Source organism: Equus asinus, chromosome 2 (genome assembly GCF_041296235.1).
Source record: "Equus asinus isolate D_3611 breed Donkey chromosome 2, EquAss-T2T_v2, whole genome shotgun sequence".
Lineage (NCBI taxonomy): Eukaryota > Metazoa > Chordata > Mammalia > Perissodactyla > Equidae > Equus > Equus asinus.
Genome location: NC_091791.1, coordinates 29,549,652 through 29,572,992, shown reverse-complemented (window position 1 = coordinate 29,572,992; position 23,341 = coordinate 29,549,652). Strand labels below are relative to the sequence as shown.

General features: G+C 38.3%; 1 protein-coding gene across 5 annotated transcripts in view; it reads right to left on the bottom strand.

The window, feature by feature from the left end:
* Positions 1-423: 423 nt before the first annotated feature.
* The window catches only part of SEC31B (SEC31 homolog B, COPII coat complex component), a 90,919-nt gene continuing 68,001 nt past the window's right edge, over positions 424-23,341 (bottom strand). For 2 of the 5 annotated variants that reach the window (XR_011494403.1, XR_011494400.1), the window contains 5 exons: positions 12,933-20,907; positions 12,205-12,300; positions 11,694-11,806; positions 10,021-10,160; positions 424-9,244 (listed from right to left, as the gene is read on the bottom strand). The gene's annotated coding sequence lies outside the window, so the exon portion shown is untranslated. The remainder of the gene's footprint in view (positions 9,245-10,020; positions 10,161-11,693; positions 11,807-12,204; positions 12,301-12,932; positions 20,908-23,341) is intronic. The other 3 variants (XR_011494402.1, XR_011494404.1, XR_011494407.1) reach the window with 3 other exon arrangements.

Here is a 23,341-nt window from a genome sequence, read left to right as displayed (position 1 = left end):
TAAACTCCTGTCCCTTCTGTAGCTACAATACAGTATAGAATTATGTATCACGTTCAGAGTAATGATCCTGAGACACTGCAGGATGCTGAATCAGTGAGAGAAGCCTTCATTATGTTCATTAGACTACTTATTAAAGCAAGAAAATGCACTGAGGCAATTTAGAGAGATTTCAAACAGAAAGTGTCTTCTCATTAACTCATAGTTAATCAGAAACCCAATTATCCGGTGTGCTCTATTCCATGGTTTTACTGTTTTTAGACTTATTTATTCTTCTTTACAACCATGACCAAATCATTGATCCAGAGCCCAGCCATTTCACATTTATACCCACTAAAATCAATGGATTATTTCTCCTTCAAACAATATGAAATGCTACCACCAGAGAAAGAAAAAGCAAATATTTAAATAAGAAAGAGACATAAATGAAGTGATAAAATTCTGAGTTTTATTTTTTAAAAAATAAAGAGGCCAAGGCCCAGGATAAGGTAGACATTTAAAGGGATAGGTGCTCAAGGTAGAGGAGACAGCTGGCAGACGGAAGACATTTAAAGTGATAGGTACTCAAGAGAGCAGGACCTTTTTTTTTATTATTATTATTGAGTTCATAGTGGTTCACATCAATGTGAGATTTCAGTTGTACATTATTTCTTGACTGTCACCACATAAATGGAGAGCAGGACATTTTAGGGAGACTAGAGGCAAGCTTAGAAGACAGTTAAAGAGGTACGTGCAGAGGTTTGAGAACATGTTTAGTAAAGAGGCAGGGATAAAACAGTCATTTGTCAGTGGCCTGGTTAGGAAGGAAGAACATGCACTCCCGCTCTCTTCCATTGGAAAGAAAGAAAGGAAGGAAAGAAGGAAGAAATAGGAATGAAGTGCTAAAATTCTGAGTTTTGGGGCCGCCCTGTGGCTGAGTGGTTGGGTTCTCTCGCTCTGCTTTGGCGGCCCAGGGTTTTGCAAGTTCGAATACTGGGCGTGGACATGGCACCGCTCATCAAGCCACGCTGAGGCGGGGTCCCACATGCCATGACTAGAAGGACCCACAACTAAGAATACACAACTATGTACCGTGGAACTTTGGGGAGAAAAAGGGGAAAAAAATGTAAAAAAAAAAAAATTCTGAGTTTTGCTTTAAAACACTCCAGATGTATTGTATCAAGTATATGTGCAATTAAAAAGCAACTAAAAAAATAAGAAATAAAACCTCTATTTTCCAAGTATGTGTTTATTTCAACAAATCTTAATCTTTTCTAAATTCTAAATATCTATAAGCATTAAAATATGCTAAACAAGGGTCTCTGGAAAAGGTACCTCACTGATGAGACTGAGTGTCTGAGAGGCTGGGCTGTATTCCTCTTTAATTCAGTGTATCTGAGAAGCTAAAGCTAAAGCAGAATTCTTTGAAATCTTAGTGAACACAAACTGGCTCAACTCTACAGAATAATAAAGCAAAACGTAAAAATGGTTTAGGTATTCAATATTTGATTGTGACATTCAGGGAGAATGTTGAGGTTGGCCTATTATATTAAATCTATAGACACATTCATCAGTCTGAACTCCTTCTAAGATTACACCTTTCTTTCACAGGATACCCCTTGTACCATTCATTTTTATCTTCAATCAGAGAGGAAATTTTATTTCTTTCTGTATTGACAATGAATATCTCCTCAGAAGTTATCATCATCCACAATAGCATTTCTATTTTTTTTAAAAAAACTAGACTTTAATTTCCTCCCTTCACGTGACCTTTGATTAGAACTTCTCTTCCATTCTCCTTTCTCAGCTGCATCCTTCCACTGGTCAGTTAAGTCAGTCTTTTAGAAGCATTATTTTTTATCCTATCCGCTCTCCTGGCTCTCCTTTACTTCTCACTCTTTTGAAACACGTTTCCACATTATTCAACCTAAACATTCGTATTGAGCAAGTGGTGCACGTCCAACAATGTGCAAGGTGAGTGTTGGAGTGATGTAAGAGGCCTCCAGGTTTGGAGCCTGCAAAGAAAGGGTTTACAGGATACTTAGCGAGACGGCAAACAGCAGAGCAAACAAAACCATGAGAAAACCATCACACTACCATGTGATCCTGACGACCAGGGTGACTCTAGAGTTCAGAAACCCAGGCAGCTAGAAAACTCAAAGCTGAGAAGCAGGGGCTGGCCCCGTGGCCGAGTGGTTAAGTTCGCGCGCTCCGCTGTGGTGGCCCAGGGTTTCGCTGGTTTGGATCCTGGGCGGGGACATGGCACCGCTCATCAGGCCACATTGAGGTGGCGTCCCATATGCCACAACTAGAAGGACCTGCAACTAAGATATACAACTATGTACCAGGGGGAATTTGGGGAGATAAAGCAAAAAAAAAAAAAGATTGGCAACAGCTGTTAGCTCAGGTGCCAAACTTAAAAAAAAAAAAAGCTGAGAAGCAAAGCCATGCAACCGTCTGCCAGGAAATCTTATGCAAATCTGAAGTGTATGCACCCTTCTCAGTGCCACCTCCCAGTTTTGGGGCCTATGTGCAACTATCAGAAAACAAGAAGAGAATGCAACCAGGCAAACTGGTGGGTTTATGTAAATTTTAATACCTCTTCTTTCTAGCTGTATTAATTTAGCTGGATCACTAAGTGTGATCAGGCCATTGAAAAAGGTGTCCAGGAACAAATATCAGAAAAGTGTGAGTATGAGAGTGTACATGTGTGTGTATATGTGTCAGAGAGAGAGACAGAGACAGAGAGATACTTAGCCAGGTGGGAATCAATCCAAAGATGTATAATCACAACACTACAGTGACGCAACCTGCTCCACCAACATAAACCAATGGGTCATTGGGTAGAAATAACAGCACACAAGAGGCCAGATCTATGAATTAACACCTGACTCATGAGTACCATATAAAAAAGTAACTCCAAGACTTTCCTGAGGGCAGCTACTACCCCAGCTAGATACGTGTTTGTAAAGTCACACCTTGATCTGGGGACCTCCGTAGTCTTACCCTGACCAAGACTGTCATAAGGATTGGCTTTTACCCTCAGCAGAAGGCTTGTGCACGCCTAAGCACTTAGTGTCTTCCCCAGTTTATTCTAGTTTCACAACATAGAGGTTTTTGCTGTTTACTGAGATCATCCAAGTATCAGGCAGCTGCTGCCTCAACCTATAAATGTAAGGAAGTGGCGCACTCTGCAGGACAAAGCAGCCACTGCAGCCCCGGTGATCTGTCAGGAACCCGTCCTGGGCTTTTTGTAGCTCTACACTGTTTCTCTCCACAATGTGGCGCTGCTATTCTAAATGTTATTTTTACAACCAGTTAGGACGGGATGTCACTGTGTCCACGGTGACAGAGAGGGGACGGTATAGGGAGGGGGCGCAAGGGAATTAGAAGGAGGGAGAAGTTAAGGAAGAAAGCTGGATTTTCTGCCAGATAGGGCTTCCCTAAGCTCCCCAAATCAGACCCATTTCCATTAGGGAAGTTATCCCCCTAGGCCAAGTAATTCATTTGGGATCATTTAATCCAATCGTTCTCAAGCCTGGCTGACCAACAGAATCACCAGGGAAACTCTTTTAGATACAGATTCCCAGATTCCACTCCCAGGAAACTCTGATTTGTAAATTTAGGGAGAGACTCAGTTATCTATCTTTTAAAAAAGCTCTCCTGAAGATCATTGGCATTTTGCTTCTACAAGATTTGGAAGGAAAAAAAAAATATTTTAAGAGGACTGAGTCCTTGCAGGACTTGGCAAAATCAACTTCCATTTCTCAATTCCATAACAGTGAACGTAGTGAGAATTTATTCTGTTCTCTAGGAAATAGCACATTTTATTGAGTAAGCCCATCTATATCCTTTAGGAGCTTATTTAACAGACCTCTGTTCAGTGTTTTCTCCTGTCCATTTTGGGAAAAGACTTTGTGACCCAACAGATTTGGAATTCCGCAGTAGCAGACCCCGCTGTCTCCCTTCCGTGTACTCATCACCCTAGTTGGGGAACATGGGGATCTGGCAATCTTCGACATCGCTCAGAGCTAGGCTTGAATCCCAACTCAACAACTCATCAATTATGGGACATTAAAAAAGTTACCAAACCTTTCTGAACCTTTATTTATAATAGAAGATAATCATACCTGCCTCTGAAGGTTATCATAAGGTACAAATGAGATAAAGTCCTTAGCACTCTGCCTGGCACCTGATGATCAATAGATGTCATTTATTAATAGGAGTAGCATTAGCCTTGTCTCTTTTTCTCCTACCTCGATTTCTAGAACTTCTCTCAAGCACCCACGTAATCTGATGACTCTCTATGTCCACAGTCTGCCTGTGTCCTACGGCCCTGCTTTGCGGAGAACAGCTTTGCCTTGCCTCCGATGATCCGTAAAGAAGGAAGTCCTTCTCGCCCCAGAACCGCAGCAGGTGGAGAAAATAAATATACTTATCGGTCCTTAATTCTCTTCCCCTCCATTCTCTCTCTGTCTAATGTTGGAATGATATAGTTGGAACTTACCTCAGCAGGCATTTTCAAACTTGGGTGAACAATAGAATCGTCAGGAGCACAAACTGAAGATGCAGTTTCCTAGGCTGCTCTGCAGGATTCCGATTAAGTAAAATTCAGGAACTTTCACTTTAACAAACCCCTACATCACACGTTAAGAAACATGGCCTGAAAAATTACCCAGTCCCAGGGTATCAACCTCAGAAGCTTTCAACGGCCAAGCAGATCATGCACATGTATGAAGGGGCGGGACAGAAGATAAAAACAGAGTGATACTTACCAAGTGAAACTGGACAATGCACGACCTACATATCTTCTTTTCTTTTTAAATTTAAATTATAATGCATTTTGAACCACCTTGATAGACAAATAAAGTTTGTCTTGAGTCCAGAGAGGTGAAATGACTTGATCAATGTTACTGATCAGTAGCAGAGTACAGCCTCGCTTTGGGAATGCCCTGGTTACCGTGCCATGTCCCAGCCTCATAAGATGAAGTCAACAGTCTTCTTCTTCTTTGGCCAATCTCATACCAATCCAATCTCATATGAATCTCATACCCAGTTGGAGAAAAGGAAGAACAGCATTGAGAACACCCAGCTCAGAGGGTTACGTCAGCCTGGATTGTTATCTCGAATGGAATTTTCTTAGTGCAAAGCAGCCCGGCATTCACGGAGGAGGTCTTTGCCCAGTGGTCCTGAGTACCAAGACCTCTCAAACTGCAGACAAATACCATCAATCATTTTGTCATGGGCCTTAACCTTATTTAAATGTTTATTTTCAAAGCAACTAGAAGGAGTTTCTATCCTTCCTGAGAGAACTATCCACCTGGTAGTGGTGATCCATAACAAGAACTATCAGACTATTAGTCCTTAAAGATGTCCCCAATATATTGTTAAGTGGAAAAACCAAATTGCAGGAAAAATGTAGATAGTAAAGTGATAGAAAAAAATTAAATATATAGGGAAAGGTAGAAAAATGTTGAGAAAGATATATACCTGGCTCTTAAAAGTAAATCTCTGGAGGATGGGACTGGGGATTTTCCTTTTTATCTTAGCTATCTGAATTTTTTTAAACAACGAGAATGTATCATTTTTATACATTTTTTTCAAAAATAAAATACAGATATTAGATAAATGACAGTGGTGATGGCATAGTTATTTAATCTCTCCAAATCCCCACATAAAAACTGAGAGAGCAACAGATAGCAAAATCAAAATCCAGGGACTACATTTTGCAAAACCAGATGACAAGATATCCCAACGAAGCCCAATACAAGCAGGTGAGAGCAAATCACGGCTACATACTTGCAGCATCTGTGCGGGAGAAAGCAGAGGAAGAGGCAGGACTCCTGACAGAACTGCAAACTGGAAAACCCCAAAGGAGCCAAGAGGAAAGTGAGAAGAGTTAATCTGAGAACAAGAAGTAAAACTGGAGGAGTTTCGCCTAATCCTCTCAGTGGCTGAGTGCCCGGGGCCCACGGTACAGTCTGAAGTGGCCAGCACAATCTAGCCCTTATACACTCTGGAAACTGATCAGCCAGGGCTCCGTTCCAGGACGTGGCCACACACTGAGAAGAAGCCTCTGGGCGTAGGATCAAAATTAAGCAGGATTGGGATAATAGAGGCAAAGGAAGAGGTGGTCCAGATAAGTGAGGGAAGAGAACAATATCGGGAAATTGCAGAAAGCAAGCCACCGTATTTTTAAACACTACTCTCACATCTCCTAAAGTTTCAGGAAAACCAACATTACATAAAAATAAGTAACAGAAAAGTATCAAGGTTCAATCCAATAAAACGTATTATAAGGAAAAAGAGACTGAGAAGCAGAGTAACGTTTTTACAGACAATTAAAGCATTCCACAAACAGATTAAAACCATTATACTCTGCTTCAGGACAAACTGAAAAAACATTTTCAAATGATATAAGGCATAAAAGAATAGTAGAAATCAGAAATAGAAAAACTCAGAAATAAAGTGACAGAACTCATGAAAGAGTTAGAAATAAAAGAAAAAATTCAGAGATTTTTGAAAAAATTCAAAAATAAAATTTTAAAAATTCAGAATAAAGACTAAATAAACACAACAGGTAATGCCTCAAGAGAAATAGAAGGGGAAAAAGAGGGAAAATTTTGGGGCTGGCCCCGTGGCGGAGTGGTTAAGTTCGTGCATTCTGCTGCAGGTGGCCCAGTGTTTCGTTGGTTCGAATCCTGGGCGCGGGCATGGCACTGCTCATCAAACCACGCTGAGGCAGCATCCCACATGCCACAACTAGAAGGACCCACAACAAAGAATATTCAACTATGTACCGGGAATCTTTGGGGAGAAAAAGGAAAAAATAAAATAAAATCTTTAAAAAAAAGAGGGAAAATTTAAAAACCAAAAGAAATAAATGAGATTAAAGAGAAAAATGCAAATATTGAAGATAAAATAAGAACATCCCAACTAACAGATAATGAGAGGTCTATACTCTCATTGTTGGGAGAAATCTCGACTATATTGGGAAGAAAAATGTTTAAACTTTTTAGTACAAGATTAAAAGTTCACTCAATGATCTTGGAGTTCTTCACTGATTAGAACCCACATCCCTCTTTCCTGGGAAAGGTCTATTTTAGCTAGTTTCAAAAAGAACGCTCAGGATGAAGAGAGTAACATGGATCCTATACATCTCAGATGGATGCAGATTTTATGGGTCCTATAATGTACACAATTTGGGGAGTCCTCCTTAAGAAAAAGAATACAAAATGTCTTATTTTTGTAAATTTTTAAAAAAACATATGGCAGTTCAAGGGACCCTAATTTAGCCTTGTGGGAAATCTCTCTCTGCCCATGTCTATTTCTAACCCCAGGATGGGCTGTCTTCTAGCTTTTTTAAAAATGATTTTTTTAAAGACAATTTTTTGAGAGCGGTTTTAGGTTCACAACAAAATTACAAGGAAGGTATAGAGAGTTCTCACATAGCCCCTGTGCCCACACATGCATAGTGTCTCCCATTATCAACATCCCCCACCAGAGTGGTACATTTGTCACAACTGATGACCATACATTGACACATCATAATCACTCAAAGTCCATTCTTTACAGGAGGGTTCATTCTGAGGGTTGTACATTCTGCGGGTTTGGACAAATGTACAATGACATGTGTCCATCATTATGGTAATGTGTAGAGTGGTTTCACTGCCCTAAAAATCCTCTATGCTCCATCTATTCATCCCTCCCTCCTAAGCCTTGGCAACCACTGATTTTAATCTCTGGTTTTGCCTTTTCCAGAATGTCATATAGTCAGAAGCATACAGTATGTAACCTTTTTGGATAGGCTTCTTTCAATTAATAATATTCATTTAAGCTTCCTCCATGTCTTTTCATGGCTTGATAGCTCATTTCTTTTTAACACTGAATACTATTTCACCGTATGGATGTATCACAGTTTATTTATCCGTTTGCCTAGTGAAGGACATCTTGGTTGCTTCCAAGTTTTGGCAATTATGAGTAAAGCTGCTATAAGGATCTGTGTGCAGGTTTTTGTGTGGACATAAGTTTTCAACTCCTTTGGGTATACCAAGGAGCATGATTGCTGGATCGTATGGTAGAGTACGTTTAGTTTTGTAAGAAACTGCTAAATTGTCTTCAAAGTGGCTGTGCCACTTTGCATTCCCACCAGCGATGAATGAGAGCTCCTGTTGCGCCACGTCTGCGTCAGCATTTGGTGTTGTTGGTGTTCCAGACGGCCGCAAGAAATGTAAAATGTTACACTGCTGATAGAAACGTAAAATAATATAATCATTTTGGAAAAGTTTGTAATTTCTTTTTTTAATTGCAGTAACATTGGATTATAACATTATATAGCTTTTGGATATACATCGTAATATATTTCAAATTCTGTGTAGATTACATCATGTTCACCACACAAAAACTAATTATAGTCCATCCCCTCACATGTGAGCCTAATCACTCCTTTTGCCCTCCCCCCCACTTCCCCTATGGTAACCACCAATCCAATCTCCATTGCTATGTGCTTGCAATTTCTTAAAGTGTTATGCACACATCCACTATTAATTAGCCACTCCATTTCTAAATGTTTACCCAAAATAAATGAAAGGATATGTCCATTCAAAGACTTGTACCAAATGTTCATACCATCTCCTTTTGTAATGGCTAAAAACTGGAAACAATCCATAAGACCATCAACAGGTAAATGGGCAAACGAAATTCATACAATGGAATACTACTCCTCAATAAAAAGAAATGAACCGTTGATAAATGAACAACTTGGAAGCATCTCAAAAAACATTATACTGAATGAAATAACCCAGACAAAAAGAGTACATACTGTGTGGTTCCATTTATATAAAATTCTAGAAAGTCCAAATTAATCTATAGTGATAGAAGCCAGATCAGTGGTTGTTTGGAAATGGGATGGGAAGCTGTGGAGGGGTGGAAGTTGACAACACTGTATTGTATAATTGAAATTTGCCAGAGAGTAGAACTTAAATGTTCTCACCAAAGAAAGAAAAAATGATAAATATGTGTTCGAGGCGATGGATGTTTTAGTTAACTAAATGGGAGGAAGCCTTTCACAATGTATACATATATCAAATCATCAGAATGCACAGCTTAAATATATTACAATTTTATTTGTCAATTATGCCTCAATAAAGGTGAAAAAAAAAAAGAGAGAGTAGGGAATGACTGATGACGAACAGATAATCGTGCCTGGTGGCAAACGCCCCAATAAAACACCCGCACAGGGAACCCTTCCAGCTGGTGCTCGGGAAACCTAGGTGGGTAAACAGTAAAGACAATGGTCTCAGGCAGGAAGCCTTTTAGAGCCATCGGTGAGGTGCAATTTCATCACTCCCCTCCTAGCACATTAGCAGAGGTATAAGCAGATGGGTGGGAACAATTTTGTGTATGACTTGGTACTCATTTTTTAAAAATATGAAACATACTTCTTCAGGAGTCCAGAGAAAAATAAAATCCCAGAGAGTTTCTTGGAGGGCTGGCTTTGAGGCTCATGTGGTCGCTAGACATCGTTTCATTCTTGCAGACTTAAGCTGAATGGTTGCCATCTGTCTCCTTGACTTGCCCTACAATTCAGCAAACTAAGGCATCCTTCTCTCCAGCCTGTCCTTTAGCAGATTGCTGTCGCTGATACAGATTAGCTTGCCTTTATTACCCTCCTGTATCCTATTTCTTTTTTTAAAAAATTGTGGTAAAAAACTCATAAAATAAAATTTTAACCATTTTTAAGTGTACAGTTCAGCAGCGTTAAGTATATTCACATTATTGTGCAACAGATCTATCCTCTTTCCTCTTGCCCTGAACCATCTCCTCTTCTGTATTCCACTTTCTCTTGACAGCATCCCAGTCATCCAGATTTGAAATCTCAGAAACAACCTTTGACTATTTCTTCTACTCCACTTACTAACTCCATCAGTTCCATCTGTAAATTCTGTCGGTTGAGTCAGCCTCCAAAATGTTTCTCACTTCATCAGTCCCTTTCTTTCCAATTCCTTTATCTCTATTCTAGTCTAAATACTTGTTACTTCTTACCTGGACAATTGCAAGAGTCTCATGATTTCCCTGTTTCCAGGAGCTCTCCTCTTTGATCCATTTTCTCCAAATTAACATTTTTTAATAAAAATTTTTAATCATGTGATTCCTCTGTTCAGAAAAACCTTCAATGACTCGACCTACAAAATAAAACATGGTGTCCTTAGCCTCTCACAAGGCTCTGCCTGATCTGTTGTAACTTATCTTTCTAGCCTTATATCCCATAAGCATGGTGTGACTTCAGGGGATCCACAAGGAGAAAAGAGCCATTATCGGTGTACAAAGCAGAGAATGCATCTCCATCAAGGCCATTCCATAGCACCAGCATGACACTGATTTCATTAGTGTTCTCATTTCAAAGAATGCCTTTCCTATCCCAAACAACGTTTAAGTGTAAAGTCATTGTGAAATCATAGGCACCAAAAATGAAATGTTCATGACTTTTGCATGTCTGCATTATTTTTCTTTTGGAAACAATAGAAATATAATTTCTTCGGAAAATCATAGGACCAAAGTACTGGAGAAAATCTTCTGATCTGTCCTCTTGTCTTTATATCCACTGCTACCACCCTTGGCCGAACCACTGGCATCTCTCACCGGGACCACCACAGTAGCCTCCTAAACGGTTCTCCCCGCTTCTATTCCACCCCCTGCTAATGCATCTCCACACAGCAACCAGAATACATTTTTCTAAAATATAAAACATACCATGATATTTTCCTGCTTCAAACCCTCTTATGGCTTCCCATTGCTCTTAGGAGAAAATCCCAACATCTCGAAGCCTCTCTCGGATCTAGTTTATTCTACCCTTTGATTTTCTCCAACTACTCTTCCCTCTTTGCTCACTACGCTTCAGCCATGTAAGTCTATTTTCGGTTCTGGAAACCTGCCTAACTTGTTCCTTGTTCCTAATTTGGCCCTTTGCATGTACTGCTCCTTTCACTGGAATGCTCTTCCCTATAGCTATCCAGATGGCCCCTTCCTATCTTTCAGGTCTATCTCACATATCATCTTCTCGTAAATGCCTTCCATGAGCATACAATCTTTAGATTGTAGGCCTCTAGTCACTTCCTATTATCCTGTTTCTTGGCATGTGGTATCTGAAATTATTTTGTCATTTATTCATTTATCTATTTTCACCACCACCTCTGTAATGTAAGTTTCATGACAAGAGTTAGTTTCTGTCTTCCTCACAGCTGTATCCTTTGTGAATAGAAGACCGTCTAGCATATCACAGACACTCGTTAAATATGTGTTGAATGAATGAATGAACTACCTTTAAGCAGTCTGAAAGGAGAACAGCCTGTTCTCTCCTTAAGTATCTCCAGAGAAGATTCCACCATTTTTCTGAAAATGAATTCTAGCATCCAATAACTTTTAGTTGTCAGAAGAGTCCTCCTAACATCCAGCCAAAATCTTTCCTAAAGCAATTGCTGTCTCTTCTCATTTGGTCCTCAATGGAATCGTTAAATTGCCTTTTTATAGTTGGTGATAAATTGTTACTAGGCTCTCTTAACACTGGTTCTATTTCCCACACTTCCTAATAGTATTGTGCTCTTCTGATCCTTGTTGAGCTTCTCTGACTCGTTTCATTTGTGAGCCCAATATTGAACACAAATATTACGGCTTGAAATAATGCTTACAGAAGGAAACGTCAGCTTATAAGTACTTACCTTAGAGTAAGCCTTACATCACCCCACCTCTGCCTTCCTCTCTTTTTCTATAGGTTCCACACGTATTTTCATAACAGCCTTTGGTGAAAATGCTTGGACTTTCTCAAGAATCTCTAGGTTCAAACAAGAAGAAATTATGAAAGAGCTAAAGGGTGCAGCTCCTAGAAAAGCTCCTGAACATGACTGACCCACCTGTGTTTTGGCCACTCCATGCAAAGCATGTTACAGGCACAAGGTCTGAAATTCCGACGACCCAGAGGAAAGTTGAAAGAATAGCAGTTAAAGCCCACTTTGGTGAGAAGTTATTAAGACTAAAAGTGGACTGGGGGGGTAAATCTCCTCAAAGCTGAGATGAGGACAAAGTAAACAGAACTGCGGGTCCTCTAAACGGCACTGGCCAAGGCTCTCTGTGAGTGGCATTTGGTTTAGTTAGACAGTATAGGCACTGAGGTTAAAATGACAAGCTCTGGAGTCAGGCACACCTAGGTTCAAATCCTGGCTTGCCACTTACCCACTGTGTAAACCTGGGCACCTGACCTTGCCGTTCTAAGCCTCAGCTTCTTCACCTGGAAGCGAGTGCAACGAGAATCCTGCCTCCCTCGTGGAGCTGTGAGAATTAGACAATTTAACTCACGTGTGCCCCTCTATCGGATTATAGGAATTGCGCAAGACGTGTTAGTTACTACTACGAATTCTATGTTCTCTAAATTATTTTTGCGGTTTCAGATTTTATGTTTTAACTCCTCTAATTTTTTTTTAAGTTTTTCTGTTTATTTTCTTACTATTTAAGGACTTGGTCTTGTCTGAACTAAAGGACTTTTTCACACTTGATTCAGGATAGCTGGTGGATCAGAGTATATTGAGACACCAGGTGTGATGATGGCAGCAGCCATCTGTGCTTGTGTAGCTCTCTGGGACCAGGTAAACTCGAATATGGGAAAAAAGGCAACCAAAAGTGTTCAGCACAAGAGCTACTCATAAGTCCCTGAGTGAATGTAGACAAATGAACATAGAAATATCAGTTCCAGGATATGGTCAGAGATGAACAGAAGACATGATGAGCAAACGAAAAACCATCATCTCTTGAGGTGTGTTCACCAATTTTCTCACAGTCTACGGGTGAATGACAATCCTACTGGGAAGTAAGCGGAAGACACAAAGGGTGAATACCCTATCCTAGCGTATAAGAGCAAGACAAAAAGTTAGACACATAGTCTATTGAGAGAGAACAGTACTCACCTAAAGATATAGCACGAGTCCCAACTTAATTTGCAAGAATTAAAGCTGACACTTGTAAAACCTCATAAAGCGATGGTGGTGGGGAGAGAGAATAAATCCATGTTAGCATTAGGAAAGAAGAAAGAGTATCACTAATCTGTGAGAACTGTTAGGGTGATTTGCAAAGATAAAAAACAGCTAAGGTCCAGCCCAGTAGCGCAGCAGTTAAGTTCACACATTCCACTTTGGTGGCCCAGGGTTCGGTGGTTTAGATCCGGGGTGAGGATGTGGCACTGTTTGGCACGCCATGCTGTGGCAGGCGTCCCACATATAAAGTAGAGGAAGATGGGCACGGATGTTAGCTCAGGGCCAGTCTTCCTCAGCAAAAAGAGGAGGATTGGAAGCAGATGTTAGCTCAGGGCTGATCTTCCTCAAAAAAAAATTAAATTAAATTAAAAAAAAAGAACATTCTGAAAAAAAAAAAACAAACAGCCAAGAGTACAGAGAGATGGTTGACGTGGGGAGGGAAATAAAAACACGCTAAGGTTATTATCTTGTTTGGGGAAAGGATACAGATACTTATTAACCTTAGCTGTCAATAGAAAAGTATAAATTAAATATACCAGTTTAAAATTTAAGAGTAATCACTAAAGGGGCTGCCCCTGTGGCCGAGTGATGAAGTTCGCGCACTCTGCTTTGGCGGCCCAGGGTTTCGCCGGTTCGGATCCTGGGCGCGGACATGGCACCGCTCATTAGGCCATGCTGAGGCAGCATCCCACATGCCACAACTAGAAGGACTCACAACGAAAATATACAACTATATACTGGGGGGACTTGGGGAGAAAAAGCAGGAAAAAAAAGTAATCACTAAAGAATAGGATTAAGATACATAACTTCTAAACAACTAAAGAGGAAACATGGAGCCAACTTATGAAAGGAGTGATAATGATGATGATGATAATACAACAAGAATTCATAAGTGGATGAGATAACATAAGGTAGGTGGATACATCTAAACATATCAGTAATGACAAAAAAAGTGAGTGAATTAAATCCCTATATGAAATGAAAGACTTTCAGATCATGTTAAAAATAAAAACTCTAATTCATAGCCAAATACTATTCACAATATACATGCCTAAAAAAAGATGAAAAAAAATAGGAAAACAGAAATAAGAAAAGAAATACCAAGCATATGGTCACTAAAAAAAGAAATTTGAAATGTACTAATATAAGGTGAAAATAGATTTTAAGGCTAAAAACATTAAATGAGATAGAAAGAGATATTTCACATTAATAGAAGTTCAAATCATTAAGAAGATATGACTATCACAAAATTTTATGCACATAACTCACAGCTTCAGAATTTATGAAGAAAAAAAGACAGAAATGCAAGGAAAAATTAAAAACTGCATGATCGTTATGAGAGACTTTAACATACTTCTCTAAGAAATTCATAGACTAAGTAAGTTAAGAATACATAGCAGCAGTATGAATTCATGTCTAGCTTAATATAGATACAGGTGGTTAAATGCGTTAAATATTTATAGATATGTATGTATACGTGGGTCAGTATACACACATATGTTTCCTTATTCTATAAGCTGAGAGGGCCTAGAAGCAATGAGACTCCAACAGCAGCGAGCACACTCAGCGCCCAGATCTTTGTTCTAGTACCCATCCTCCAGTAAAAAGAACGAGGGACCCTTAGAGAAATGGCTGATCCTAAGACTAGGGCAGGACATGTACAACATTAAGCCTGGAACATTTTGTACTGCCAGAAAGTAAGGAAGTGCTCAAGAACAAAAACAAAAGCCATAAACAACAATAGACCCACGTGACGGAGGCGTGCCAAAGGGACACAAGAGCCAACTGAGAGAGGTTCAACGGCCAAAGCTGGAACAATTTGAACAAGAAAATAAACAAAGCCATAGTGAATTATAACTCAAGGTATAAAATAAATATCTATGAGTCTTACTGATATAAATAAAATATGAAACAAATAAATGAATAGATGAAATGAATAAATGAAATGAATAAATAAATAAGTGAAAGGAGACAAATCTCCCATCTAGAAGAATCTCGAATAATTTATGTAGCTACTCCACCCTCGAGGAAGTGAAAGATAGCTCCCCGCTCCTTAAATATGGGCTGCACATAGTGACTTCTTTCCAAAGATTGTACCACGGAAAGGGGGAAAAACAGAGTAACCTTACAGTTGAACACAAATACTACCAGCAAACAGTACCTCAGCCAGGTGGTCAAGGTCGACACCAACAGTGATGAGTTACATTAATAGTATGCATTCTTAATATGTGATGAAAATGGCACTTTATCTCTGTGGTCTTCTTCCCAAAACCCACAACTCCAGTCTGATGATGAGAAAAATATCAGATGATTGCCACATGAGCGACATTATATAAAATCCTGACCAATACTTCTCAAGGTCATCAAAAACAAGGAAAGTCTAAGAAACTATTACAGCCAAGGGAAGCCTAAGGAGACATGATGACTAAACATAATGTGGTATCCTGAATGGGATTGTGGAACAGAAAAAAGACATTAGGTAAAAACTAAGGAAATATGAATAATGTGTAAACTTTAGCTAATAATAATATGTCAGTATTGATTGGTTAATTGTAACAAATGTAATATAAACCATACTAATGTAAGATGATAATAATAGAGAAAACTAAGTGTGGGGGTGTATGAGAACCCTCTAAATAATCATTTTTTTATGTAAATCCAAAACTGTTCTAAAATAGAAAATCTATTTTAAAAATAAAGGAATAATAAACTCACGCACAGAAGAACAAAAAATTTGTGTAATACAATGAAGAAGCTTGATCCAGAACTTCCACTTCTATTAGCATGGCAGACTAATATCCTGAGCAACTCTTACATTGAAAAAAATCTAAATATGCTGGATAAAATATATATATATATATAAAATATATATATATATTTTAAAGATTTTATTTTTTCCTTTTTGTCCCCAAAGCCCCCCAGTACATAGTTGTATATTTTAGTTGTGGATCCTTCTAGTTGTGGCATGTGGGACGCCACCTCAACGTGGTCTGACAAGCAGTGCCATGTTTGCACCCAGGATTCAAACTGGTAAAACCCTGGGCCATCGAAGTGGAGCATGTGAACTTAACCACTCAGCCACGGGGCTGGCTCCTGGATAAAATTTAAAAAAAAAAATTTTCTTTTCCTTTTTCTCCCCAAAGCACCCCCGTACATAGTTGTATATTCTTCGTTGTGGGTCCTTCTAGCTGTGGCATGTGGGACGCTGCCTCAGTGTGGTTCGATGAGCAGTGCCATGTCCGCGCCCAGGATTCGAACCAACGAAACACTGGGCCGCCTGCAGCGGAGCGCACGAACTTAACCACTCAGCCACGGGGCCAGCTCCTGGATAAAATATTTTTGAAAAAATCTTTTTGAATGAATTTGATGAGCTGACAAGATAATAAGGAACACTCTGAGGCCAAAACAATAGTTAAATAGGTGAAAGCAGTAACTCAAAAGGGTAAGTTGAGCATAAAGCCAGATTTTCCTCTGAAGGCATTTGACAAACTTAAACAAACTTGAATTTTATTTTTCAGGGTTTAATGGGTTATTGAAGAAGAATACATGGCCTGGGGCCCTCCCAAGGTGGGAAGTCTAACAAGAAAGCTCTCTTTCCTTTGTAAAGCCAGGGCTACCAAAAGATTATACCTTCCACATAAAAGTAAACTAGAAACAAAAATTGATGCCCTTTTTCCAGACTGAAAGAAAATTTTTCCTGTCTCACACCATAGAAATGGAAAAATTCACCTGAGAATTTCATAGATTCACAGTCTGAATTCACGAGACTCAGGTAGTCCAACAAACCTAAAATCAAAAATTTATTTTAAAGTTTCCCTGTGTTGAAAAGTTTCCTAGATGCCTGACAAAAGCAAAACTAAATCCTTTTATGGAGGACCCACTTTTAACTAGGCCTCAAAGAATTCCTAAACACACACTTCTAAGAAATATAAGCTCACAGTAAAAAATCATAAAACACATAAGAAAACAAAGTATTATGAATGAGAGCCAGAAAGAAAAAACAGAATGAGAAACAGACTTTCAACTCCATTCAGAGAGTTTAGATATTTGGGTTATCAATCACAGAATTCAAAATAAATATTTTAATATACTTTAAAAAATAAAGGAAGAAATAAAAAAGGTGGGTAAGGCTCAAGAGACTACAACAATCACAGTAAAGATTGTAAAATAAGTAGATAGAATTTATTGAAATGAAAAATATAATAATTTAAATTTAAAATGTAATGAATAAGTTTAAAAGCAAACTGGAAGCCAAGAAAGACAGTCAGTGAACTGGAAGACAAAATGTGAAGAAATTACCCAAAATCCAGTTCAGAAAACAAAGCTACAAGAAAGATAAGAGAGGTAAGGGAGGGTACAGTGAAAAAGTACTAACATGGACTCAATCATAATTCTAGAAGAAGAGGAGAGAGAGAATGGGCCAGATGCAATATTTGAAGAGAAAAATGGCTGAGAATTTTCTAGAACTAATAAAAAGCATCAAACCACAGATTCAGGAAACAACAAATCACTAGAAGGTTAAGTAAAAAAAAAACAAACCCACCCTTAGAAACAGCATAGTGGACCTGCAGAACGCTCAAAGCAAAAATAATATCTTAATAGCAAACAGAAAGAAAGTCACTACTTTCAAAGTTACAATTATTAGACTTTAAGCTGACATTTCAGTAGGAACAATGGAATCCAGAAAACAATAATATCTTTAATATTACCAAATAAAATAACTATAAACCTAGAATGATACAGTCAGTAAAACTGTCTTTCAAAAACAAGAATGAAATAAAAACATTTCAAACAAAAACTGAGAGAGTTTGCCACCACACCACACTAAATGTTGTAATTAAGGTAGAGGAAATGATCTATTTCTTGAGATCACAGATAAAATAATTAGCCAAGAAAGTGGTAGATATGTGGGTGAATCCAAAAAAGCAATGACTAGATGAAACTATAATGATAATGTCTTGTGGAGTTTAGGTAAAACCAGATAGAATTAAAGTGCATGACAATAATAGCATATAAATTGGGAGGAAGATAATTGGAGTCAAAGTTTTCTACAGGTCTTTTATTGTTTAGAGTGGAGTAAAGACACTGATTAACTTTGGACTTTGAAAAGTTGGGTATGGATAATAAAATTTCACGAGTAAACACTAAAAGCATAGAGAGTATATAACTTCCAACTTACTAGAGGGAAATAAGGAATGAAAAAAATATTCAATCACTTTAAAAGAAGACAGGGAAAGATAGAAAAAGATACATAGAGGGGAGGTGGGACAAATAGAAATCACCCAGAAAAATGGCAGCAGGAAATTCAACTATGTCAGAAATCACAATAAATGTAAACGGATTACATTTAAAGTAAAGACAGATTGATTAAAAGTAAGTCTATCTATATAAGGTTTACGAGAGAGACATAAAACACAGTGACACAGAAAATTTTAAAGTAGAATGATGGAAAAAGATATGCCAGGCAGACACTAACAACAACAGCAATACTATACTAACGTCAGACAAAATAAACTTAAAGACGAAAAGTCCTACTTGAGATAAAGAAAATCAATTTGTCAGGAAGGTTTAACAATTCTGAACAACATAATTCACAATTTTACCTAATGGACACATCTGGAAGATATACAACATTACAAAGTATATATTCTCTAAGAATTAAAAAATACTTAGAACTGAGTGACATAAATATACCACATATGTGATACAGCTAAAGCAGTACTTAGAAGGGAAGTCATAACCTTAAACGCTTTTGAAGAGAAGATGATCACTATAGGGATGCTTGAGTGTGCCCCCCACATGGCAGTTGGCTTCCCCCAGAGCAAGCGATCCAAAAGTAAGAACAAAATGGCTTGCGACTTAAGAAGTTAGAGAAAGGAAAACATAATAAATCCAAAGAAAGTAAAAGGAAAGAAATAGTAAAGAAAAAATCAGAAAAGAATACTTTACATACATTTACACTTTCTATGTGCTGGACACTGTTCTAAATTCTTAGCACTTTAACTTAAGAAAATCATACAGCAGAGAGGATTAACAAAACTAAAATTTGATTTTTAGAAAAAACTATTAGAATTAAAAAACCTCAGGGCTGGCCCCATGGCATAGTGGTTAATTTCAGCATGCTGTGCTTTGTTGGCCTAGATTCGTGGGTTTGCATCCTGGATGCAGACCTACACCATTCATCAGCCATGCTGTGGCAGGCCTCCCACATATAAAGTAGAGGAAGATGGGCATGAATGTTAGCTCAGGGCCAGTCTTCCTTAGCAAAAAGAGGAGGATTGGCAGTAGTCAGCTCAGGGCTAAACTTCCTCAGCAAAAAAAAAAAAAAACCTCTGACAAGATTGATCAAGAAAAGAGATAGAAGGGGATCCAAATAGTAATAGTTATAAAAATGAGAACACTATAAATATGATAGATTAAATATATAATAAGCACAAATTATGAAAAAATGTATATCAACAGATTTGGAAACTTGCATGAAATGAACCAGTTGCCAGAAAAAAATATGATTTACTAAGACTGACTCAAAGGTAAATAAAAACCCTGAATAATCCTATAGCCATTGAGTCATTAAAACAATAATTTAAGGGGCTGGCCAGGTGGCATAGTGGTTAAGGTTGCACACGCCACTTCAGCAGCCTGGGGTTCATGGGTTTGGATCCTGGACATGGACCTACACACCGCTCATCAAGCCATGCTGTGGCAGCATCCCACAGACAAAGCAGAGGAAGATTGGTACAGATGTTAGCTCAGGGCCGCTCTTCCTCAAGCAAAAAGAGGAAGATTGGCAACAGGTGTCAGCTCACGGTCAATCTTCCTCATGAAACAAAAACAAAAAAACCCAATATCTTAAAATATTCCCACAAAGAAATCAGGTCCAGATTGTTTCACCAGTGAGTCCTAATGCACATTTCAAGTGCCAAACAATTCCATTTTATATAAACCAATCCAGAGTATAGAAAAGGCTAAACCATTCCCCAACTAATTTTGTGAAGCTAGCGAAATCCTTATACCAAAACTTGATAAAGACTTTATGAGAAAGGAAAATTGCAGGTCACACTCACTCAGTGACATAGATGCAAAAAATCCTAATAAAGTGTTAGAAAACTAAATCTAATACTGTACAAAAATCACAATATGTTATGACCAAGATGGGTTTATTCTAGAAATGCAAACTTGGTTTAATATTAGAAAATCAACCAGTATAACTAATTATATTTGCATATTAAAGAAAGATATTATGTTCATTCACTAGATGGATAAAATTCAACATCAATTTGTAATTTTTAAAAATCTCTTATAGGGGCTGGTCCTGTGGCCAAGTGGTTAAGTTCGCGCGCTCCACTTCAGTGGCCCAGAGTTTCACCGATTTGAATCCTGGGTGCGGACATGGCACTGCTTGTCAAGCCATGCTGAGGCGGCATCCCACATGCCACAACTAGAAGGACCCACAGCTAAAAATACACAACTGTGTACTGGGGGGCTTTGGGGAGAAAAAGGAAAAAATTAAAATCTCTTATAAAACTAGGAATAGATGGGGACTTTCTTAGTCTGACAAATCTTCTACAAAAACTCCCTGTATTAGTTATCTATTACTACATAACAGTTCACCCCAAAGCTTAATGGCTTAACACAATAATAAACATTTGTCTTTTCACATAGTTTCTGTGCGTCAGAAATTCAGGGCAGCTTAGCTGGGTGGTTCTAGCTTAGGGTTTCTCATACAGTTTCAGTGAAGAATGCTCGCCAGTACTGCCATCATCTGAACGCCTGGCTGGGGCTGGAGCATCCTCTTCCAAGATGGCTCACTCATAGAGTTGGCAGTGATGCTGCTTGCTGGCAAGAGGCCTCTTTGCCACATTGGCCCTCCCCTAGGGCTGCTTGAGTATGCTCCCAACACAGCATCTGGCTTCCAAAAAAGAGCAAGGTTGAAACACCAATATCTTTTATAACCTAGAAGTCACACACCATCATTTTCACAATATTCTGTTACACAGGTCAGCCTGATTCAGGGGTGGGGTGTGAATGTCATCAGGCAAAGATCATTTGGGGCCGTCTTGGGGACTGGTTATCACAACGCCATATCAAATATCTTATTTCATGGTGAAACAGTCAAATGATTTGCTTTAATTTCATGAACAAGACAAAGGTTGCCACTATCATCACTTCTATTCAACATTGATCTAAACGTCTTAGCTGAGAAAGAAAAACAACAAAAAGAAACAGAAGGAAGAAACAGTCACTGTTGTCAGATTATATAGATGTAGCAACATAGAAAAGACAAAAGACTATACCACAAAATATTAGAATTAAGGTAAATAATGTTTCTGAATACAAAGCCAATATACAAAAATCAGTTGAATTTTTATATGCCAGTTAGAAAATGCAATTTTAAAAAAAATGATTTCACTTACCGTAGCATAAAAAATATGAAGTAGCTAGCAATAAACCCAACAAAAAAACACAAAAAACTAAACAAAAAAATATATCTAAATTCTTGATGGAGAATATTATAAAACTTTATTGAAAAACATTATAGAAGACCTGAATAAATGGAGGGCTATATCATACCCATTGACTGTAAGATTCAGTGTTGTGAAGATGCCAGTTCTCCCCAAATTGATCTGTAGATCTGATCAATTCCAATCAAGATCCTAGAAGTGTTTTGGGAAGGGGGAAGAATTGACAAAGAGATTCTGAAGAAAAACTAGATGGGAGGACTTGCCACACAAAATATAAAGAATTATTATAAATCTCTACTAATTAAAATGTTATCTTACTGATGTAGAGAGAAAAAAATGTAGCCAATGTGAGGGTGGCCCCATGGCCTAGTGGTTAAGTTCAGCACACTCCACTTTGGTGACCCAGGTTCAGTTCCCAAGCAAATACCTACAACACTTGTCACAGCCAAGTTGTGGCAGCAACCCACATACGAAATAGAGAAAGATTGGCACAGATGTTAGCTCAAGGTGAATCTTCTTCAAGCAGAAAGAAGATTGGCAACAGATGTTTGCTTAGGGCGAATCTTCCTCAGCAAAAGAAAAGAAAAGAATAAATGTAAATTTGACTGATGAAAGAACTGGTAATAAAGAGCAATGGAAAAAGAATAGCTATCTTTTACCTAGTTATCCACATAAAAATAAGTAAATTCGACTCCTAACTTACACCATACACAAAAATCAATTCTAAGTGAATCTGGAATCTAAACATAAAAGGCAAACTATAATATTTTTAGAATATAATATCAGAGACTATCTTTACAATCTATGAGTGGGAAAGAACTTCTCAAACAAGACACAAAAGGCACAGGTTGTTAACAACAACAACAACAAAAATAAATTTCATAGAATCTCAGATGTCAACTATTCTATGATGCATCACTATTTTAAGAGAGGAAAAATACTGACAATTGAACTATAGGATAATGCTTTCTTATTACTTAGAATTTTTAATCTTATACTATTAAAAACTTATTTAAATGTAGATTTTATGTGCATGCATAAAAAAGAAAATATGAGGGAAATAAACTGGTTAAAATATTCCCAAGATGTTTTCCTATTCAGAGCCTGAATCTTATGAATAGTTCTTGGCAACAGTCTTGAATTCTGTGTTTTCTACACACCCTTTGTCCTTAAAGGGTGCCCCATCCTGTCTTCAGGATTTTCTTCCAACCCACTGGCACCCATTTTGCAAATTTTGATATCAACATTTCCTTGATTGACAAAAATGTGTCAACAGAATATTTCAGACAATAGCCAGGACTTATAGTAGTTTTCCACATAGTCTTTAAATACTCTGTTGTTTGAAAAGTCAAAGGATTACAGTTGTCTGGGAAAGAGATCAGGAGTAACAACCAAGTCCCTGTCTGCGTGGGGAATAACAACTACATCACGACTGCTGCCTGGCTGGCAGGGAGTGTAAGATCCATCAATTATAAGAGATGCTGTATTTATTTCCTATGGCCACCATAACAATGACCACAAATGTGGGGCTTAAAACAACACACATTATCTTACACTTCTAGAGCTAGAGTCTGGAATCAGTTTCAATGGGTCAAAACCAAAGTGTAGGCAGGGCCATGGTCCCTCCAGAGGCTGTGGGGCAGAATCCATTCGCTTTCCCTTTCTGACTTCTGGAGTTGAATTCCTTAGCTCATGGCCTCTTCCTCCATCTTCAAAGCCAGCAGCATAGCATCTTCAAGTTTTTCTCTACTTCCATTGTCACATTACCTTCTTTCTGTCATTGCAGTCAAATGTCCCTCTGCCTCTGTCTTATAAGGACACCTGTGATTACATTTAGCCCACCCAGATAATCCAGGGAAATCTCACCATCTCAAAATCCTC